The following is a 6,559-nucleotide window of genomic DNA, read 5'->3' as shown; positions in this document are numbered from 1 at the left end:
AGTTGGAAATGATAATTCCTCGCAATTGGCATCATTGAATAGGCTCAAAGGAAAAAATCCTTCACACGGAGCGACGCTATGGACATGTGCAGTGTGATCGATGACTTGCTATGAAGAATAGATACCATGGACAAGGGTGTTTGAATGTTCATTCACTAACTCATCAACCTCATCTTCTTCATGCAACACTACATCTAGACTCATGTGAAAAGTAGAAACCCAAGCTTCATTAATGGAGGCTTTGTGCTCTATGTATAAAGGGGTGCCAATCAAATCTTTCAATGCTTGGATCACATAAAAGGGACGTACACCACCACTAAGGTATGCATGGGCATACTCAAGTTTACACTTAATCTCCACAAGGATTGTAGTGTGCTCATTACTAAAATGCGGCAAGATTGCTTGAATTCTTGTCAGGTCTACCATGACATTAACGACACTGCCTCGCAGCCCGAACTGAACCTCATAATCGAGTTCTCGTATTTGAGTGAAAGGAATGCGAAGTGATACAAGGAGTTTCTTGATTGCATTTAACAATGCAAAGCTTCCAATACTTTCATTGAGGAGAGAATGTGGATATATGCAAAAGAGCGGCTTCTTTTGAGATTTTAAGCTTTGCTTACAGGAGAAACAAATTCTTTTGTCTACAGCAGAGTTAAATGTTTGCAATCCTGTCAAGGTTTGGAAAAAATATCCTTCGAGCACACTCAAACAATGCAAACTCTTTTTGAACAAAAGACTACCACAACTTAAACATCCATATGTAGGAGTGTCTTGAATTTCCACTAGATATTTTTGTTTCCTAGATCTTTTATTAGATTGAGGCACAACATTGTCTTCATGCAACATTTTCGATATTGAGTAAACTTTCTTTTGAATTTGTTTCAAAGTGTAAGAAGAACAAACTTGTGTTCGAAATCGAGAAGCTATATGCAATTCTATCTCATTTGGAAAAGTCTTCACAACATCCACCAATCTAGCGGCAAGATCTTTAGGCCAAGAGCAGCGCTTACATTTCTTGATGGAATCCAATTGTGAAAAAACAAACAATCCACCTTGACAAATAAAGACCAACAAGCCATGAGAAGAGGAAGAAGATGCAACACAAGAATTAGCATTGAAATAATGTTGATGATTTTGTTGTTGAAACACATGAACAATACATTGAAACTCCAAGACATGGCAAGCTAGATTGATCAAATTGATTGAAAGAAAAGGAGAATTTGTTATTGTTCTTATACATTGGCAAACCAGAGATTCAAGAGTTTTGTCGTCAACATTACAAGCCACACTCTCATCATTCCACAATTTCAGCCACACACTTGTGATCTGCAAGTCGTGAGAATAAAAGCTTGCAACAATATGCTTGGACAAAAATATTCTCTAGTGAATTGATAGAGATATCTACACCACATACAAACAACAATGCCCTTAAAACATCTTGATTACAAGGAGATGTCGTCCAAAAAGTTGAGTCAATTGAACATTGGATGCCATTTATACAAAAAACAGCTTTATCGTCAAGAGATAATCCCACCATAATGCCTAGATACAAAAGGATATTCAACAGAATATAACCTTCCTAGAGGAGTGCAAGGCACATTAGCATAGACAGCATCTTCCTATTCATATTTAAAGCTTGTTACATACCCATGTGCATCAATTGAGAAATGCCCAACTCTTTTCATTCCCACCAAGGAAGCTTTCAAACTCACTAGATCAATTTCATACAAATGCAAAAAAGAAGAGGGTAGGTGAAGGACTTGGTCAAAAATCTTCCCGTGCAAGGTGACGGAAATACCTTTAATGTCACGAGGAACCAGCTTTACTTGAAGAGCAGGAACTTTCCAAATTTCAACAACTTTGTTACAAGCAAAACAATGAGGATTAGAGCTTTGGCACTTGACTTGGGCAGATTTGCAATCTCCACATAAATACTCCAATCCAACACTGTTGACGTTAAAAACCTCAAGAGAACTGAACACCTGAAATTAACATAAAGAAATCACATGATTCACAATCAATACAACGAACCTACCAAGGAGAACTCACCGTTTTTCCGAATCCCATATTGGCAATCTGCTTATCACGGATATCTTTGAAAAGAAACTTCAATTGAAAGGGCAATGGCAACAAGATAGTGTAGTCCATGACAGACAATGTGTTAGAGAATTGTTTAAAGACATTTATGTTGTGGGCCACACAATCATAAAATCCATTCTCTTTGACTTCATTGGATATGTTATAAAAGTCAGCCTTTTGAGAAGGTACAAACAAAAGCTGCAGCAATAACAAACAATCAAAACACTATCAAGAAGACTTAGAGCTGTGTATAGAAGCTTACCATTGCTCTATCAACATCAACAAGGCCATCAACAACAATAAGTCTAGTGCCACTACTGCCATCACTTTTTGCCATGTTCTCCATCTTGATAACAGTAAATGCTACAGTAGGCACACCATCTTCAATTGAAGAAGTCCATGATGAGATAAGATCTTTAATCTTGTGCTCGGGAAAGAGAGTTAGCACAAAGTCGAATGAAGGAGCCTTCACAATAGATGTAGTTGCATCAGCATAGAGAGCAAGTTGGCAAGTGCCTCCATCACTAGGATTCTTTTTCCTCACAACACGCCCTCAATACGTATAAAATCACCAAGCTTTAATGTGTTGACAAACTGTTCAATATAATTTTCTGCCACAACAAAAGTGATAGTATGATGTGCAACCTTGTCCACAAGATCAACCTTCAAAAATCTGTTGTAATTTGCTTTTTGGATTTTGTATGTGCCATACTTTGCGAGCACCTTGCCATGAAGAAAAAACAATAGTTAATAGCATCAGCAAGCTCAGATATAAGAAGCTCAGGTGTAGATTGACTCAATGCCAATTGAGATTCAAAAGAATTAACAGTAGGTCTTGGCTCTTCTTTAATAGATGCTAAGCCCAACGAACGACTCACACCGACGGAGGGAGTGGCAATCCCGGAAGAGCTAAGCGGTGTTCACCCTACAACACATGGCACACGATACTATTATTATCAATTACACATTGGTAGGCCACAGAAACTGGAAACAAATCTAACCTTCATAGTGGCCATTCCTCTTGCAATACTAAGAGCTTTTTGAACAGATTTTGGAGATTTCTTAAAGTTGGATTTGGGACTAAGATTTTTAAATGCTGAGTTTGGAGAACCCACTAAACTACTTGACGATCCAAGGCCCCCACTTTCAAACACAACTTCATGCAAGTTTTCAGTTCTAGGAGCTGCGCTTAAAGTTTCAAAGTAGTCATTGCTTGAATTTGTAGTGAAAGCATCTATAATCAAGAGCAAGCTCAAAACAGTTTCCAAGATAAGCAAGACAGCAAGACTCTTAAGCACCAAAAGAGGAAACAAAATGCAAAGGTATATTACCATCTATATTCAAATCCATAGTGCCTTGGTATAGAGAGTGATGCTATGCTTTGATAATAGATGTGGCTGTAAATTTTAAGAGACTGTACTATAGTGGAAGTAAAACTCTCAACAAGAGTGATCTCAGAATAGGAGGCTTGTAAAACGTGATGGTTCTTCAAAATACCTTTAGCTTTTATATACTAACAACTCAAAGAGTGAAACTTGATGGATCATCTTGAGTACTTCGAGAAATATAGTTTGAAAGTTCCACTCAAAGGTTAGAAGTAAATGCAGATTTTTACATTTGTTATCATCTATCATTATATAATATTGGGTCACGACCTATACACTCCATAAAGAGAGAGAGAGAGAGAGAGAGAGAGAGAGAGGGCTGCTCTTTTAATTAACTCTACCTCGACTTTTGCAATAACAATAAAAGCTACAAATAACTCAACTATTACTAGAGAGATGAGAGAAGAGAAGACAGGTGCATCCTAAATAAACTCAACTATTATTAGAGAGAGGAGAGAGGAGAAGAGAAGTGCAAGGCTGCAAATGAAATGAGAACTACAACTAAAGTAAACTAAGACATCTAAAGAAGAGAAACTAATATCTTAGAACTTTATAAAAATTTGAAGTAAATGATTCTAAATCATCACATCAAAACGAATTTATTTTCATTCTTACTTTATAATATTAATAATGAACCTTGAGACAACCAAATTTAATATTGAAAGTTGAATCATTTTCTCACATTAAAAAAATAACCGCATAGCCATAAATTTTCAATGTCAAATCCCCAAAACCTAACCACATGCTCAGCTAGTCCAAATAATCTATCAATAGGATTAAATCATGGACCAAGATTGCATCATAGAATGTGGAGCCAATCGTTTTTAATTAAGAGCACCTCGACACAACACCAAATCTTTTTTTATAGCAAACCAAAGAACAAAGTCTATCAACAACAATTGGACAAATTTCGAGAACTAATTAACTTCGAAAACATTGTGCAATTTCAAACTTAATTGACACCATAAAAGTTACATCTATTATAGTCTTCAAATTATTTAGCCCGTAACAAACTGTGCTTGACCTCGACATACAGTAACCAACCCAAACCATCCAATCCCGTCAATGGCTCCGTACCACCCTGCAAAAAACAACAAATTGTTAAACAAAACAGCCAATCGATACAAAGCGACAAATCAAATAAAAAAAGTCTCTTTGCAACATACCGAAAATTAACACAAAATGCCGGCGACGAGGCACATGTGACACCAAACCACCATAGACTGGCAAGCGGGACGACATAGTAGAGCAGCGCAACACACTACAGCAGCAAAGCTGCATAATAGAATGCCCCGATCCACCACAGATGACGGAGAAGACGACAATGCAGCACGACAACACCAGAAACAACAGCAGCAGAACAGATTGGCGTCCAAGATCCATCACAGGTCGGCAAAGGAGACTTCCTAAGAGAGCAGTAGAACCCCGATGCACTGAGCAGCACGACACACAACAAAACGGCCCGATACACCACAGACCGACGGAGAGGACGGCAATGCAGCACGACAAAACCGGATATAGCAGCATCACCACAGAGCGGCACCCAAGATCCGTCATAGATCGGCAAAGGCGACATCCTAACAGAGCAGCAGGACTCGAATGCATAGAGCAACATGGCACCGAGATACAGAGCAATACGACACCAAGGCACGACCCCAATCCACCATAGACTAGCGAACCAAGAACACGAGGCACCTGCAGAGAAGCACAACAGAGAACAAGCACGGTCCAAATCCGCCATAGATTGGCGAGCAAGACGGCAAACCACAGCAACGCAAGACCGCGAAGAGGCAGGGCACTGAATCATGCCCAACAGCGCCATAGACCAGCGCGAGGAACCACGTCACACAAGCCACCATTTTCTCAACAACCCCATGCAAGAAGCAGGATAGCACTACAGGAGCAGAGTAGGACAGCAGAGCAGGAGCGTGGCCCATAACCGCCACAGGCCGGCGAGCAGGGCGACATGCCACCATGGCGTCATGCACAAACCAGGACAACACTACAGGAGTGGAGTAGGACAACAAAGCAGGAGCACGACCCAGAAGCACCATAGGCCGGCGAGCAGGACGACAGAGAGGAGCAAGACAAGAGCGTGCAGAGGTACCCCATGCACAACACGCACCCACGACCAAGAACCGCCATAGGCCGGCACCCTTGAGCCTTGCCTACCCTACTAAGGCTTCATGAGCCCTAACCCTATGGAGACCTCCCTCCATGGAGCTCAAGGAGGCTCCACTCCGAAAGAGGGAAGAAATGTAATGCATGCACTCATTATAAGCCCCTCCCACCAACCCCACTTTAACCCTTCCAGCTTGCAACTTTCACCCAAAGTTCACCACTAAAAAAACGGAATCCAATGCACCTATCCTCTCAAGAGCCACTCAAAACTATATACGTTATTTTTTATTTTTCACACTTATTTATAAAACACATGTGACACTTTTACCTAAGAAAAAAGACAAACCACCACTATGGCCTTAGCCCTTTGGGGATGCCAAAAAGGCAAAGGCATTAGGTGCCCAAAACGACTTTTTTGAGTGAAGCCATTAATTAGTTTGGGGGGGGGGGGGGGAGGGGGGGAAGAAAGGAAAAGGAAAGGGTGGGGGAAAAAAAAGGGAAAGGATAAGGGGGGGGGGGGGGGAGTATTGTTTTTTTTTTTAGTGCTTAAGGGAACCCCTAAGGGCAACATAGGTGAATAGCCTAGTGGTTAAGCTTCAACTTTATACTCTCTACGTGCTGAGGTCAAATCCTAGCCATTAGGATTGGTTTTAAATTGTGAGTTGAATGGAGATGCTAAAGAATCTTGGGAGATTCTATGTAATGGAAACTAAAAGTGGATCCATTAGGCAATAGCGCCGGGCGCTATTGCTGGAGAAGTTTGATTGAGAAAGAAAGAAAGAAAAAAGAAAGGTGAGCACGGTTTTTTCCAAAGAGGGTTTGTTTTTCCTTGGGGCTTGGAAAAGGAAGAGGAGAAGGGGAGAAAAAGAGAAACGCTTGGAGCGCTCGAGGATGGAAGCAAGCATGGAAGGCAAATCGTCATTAAGAGGCTTGGAAGGGCGAAAGCTTTGTAGAAAAAGAAGCCAGCGAGG

General features: G+C 40.6%; 1 pseudogene; it reads right to left on the bottom strand.

Moving 5' to 3' along the window:
- Window positions 1-1,520: 1,520 nt before the first annotated feature.
- Window positions 1,521-3,416, bottom strand: LOC147450106 (uncharacterized; annotated as a pseudogene).
- Between the last annotated feature and the right edge of the window lie 3,143 nt (window positions 3,417-6,559).

Source organism: Adiantum capillus-veneris, chromosome 9 (genome assembly GCF_014529385.1).
Source record: "Adiantum capillus-veneris isolate H3 chromosome 9, ASM1452938v2, whole genome shotgun sequence".
Taxonomy (NCBI): domain Eukaryota; kingdom Viridiplantae; phylum Streptophyta; class Polypodiopsida; order Polypodiales; family Pteridaceae; genus Adiantum; species Adiantum capillus-veneris.
This window is presented reverse-complemented; position numbering and strand designations above follow the sequence as displayed.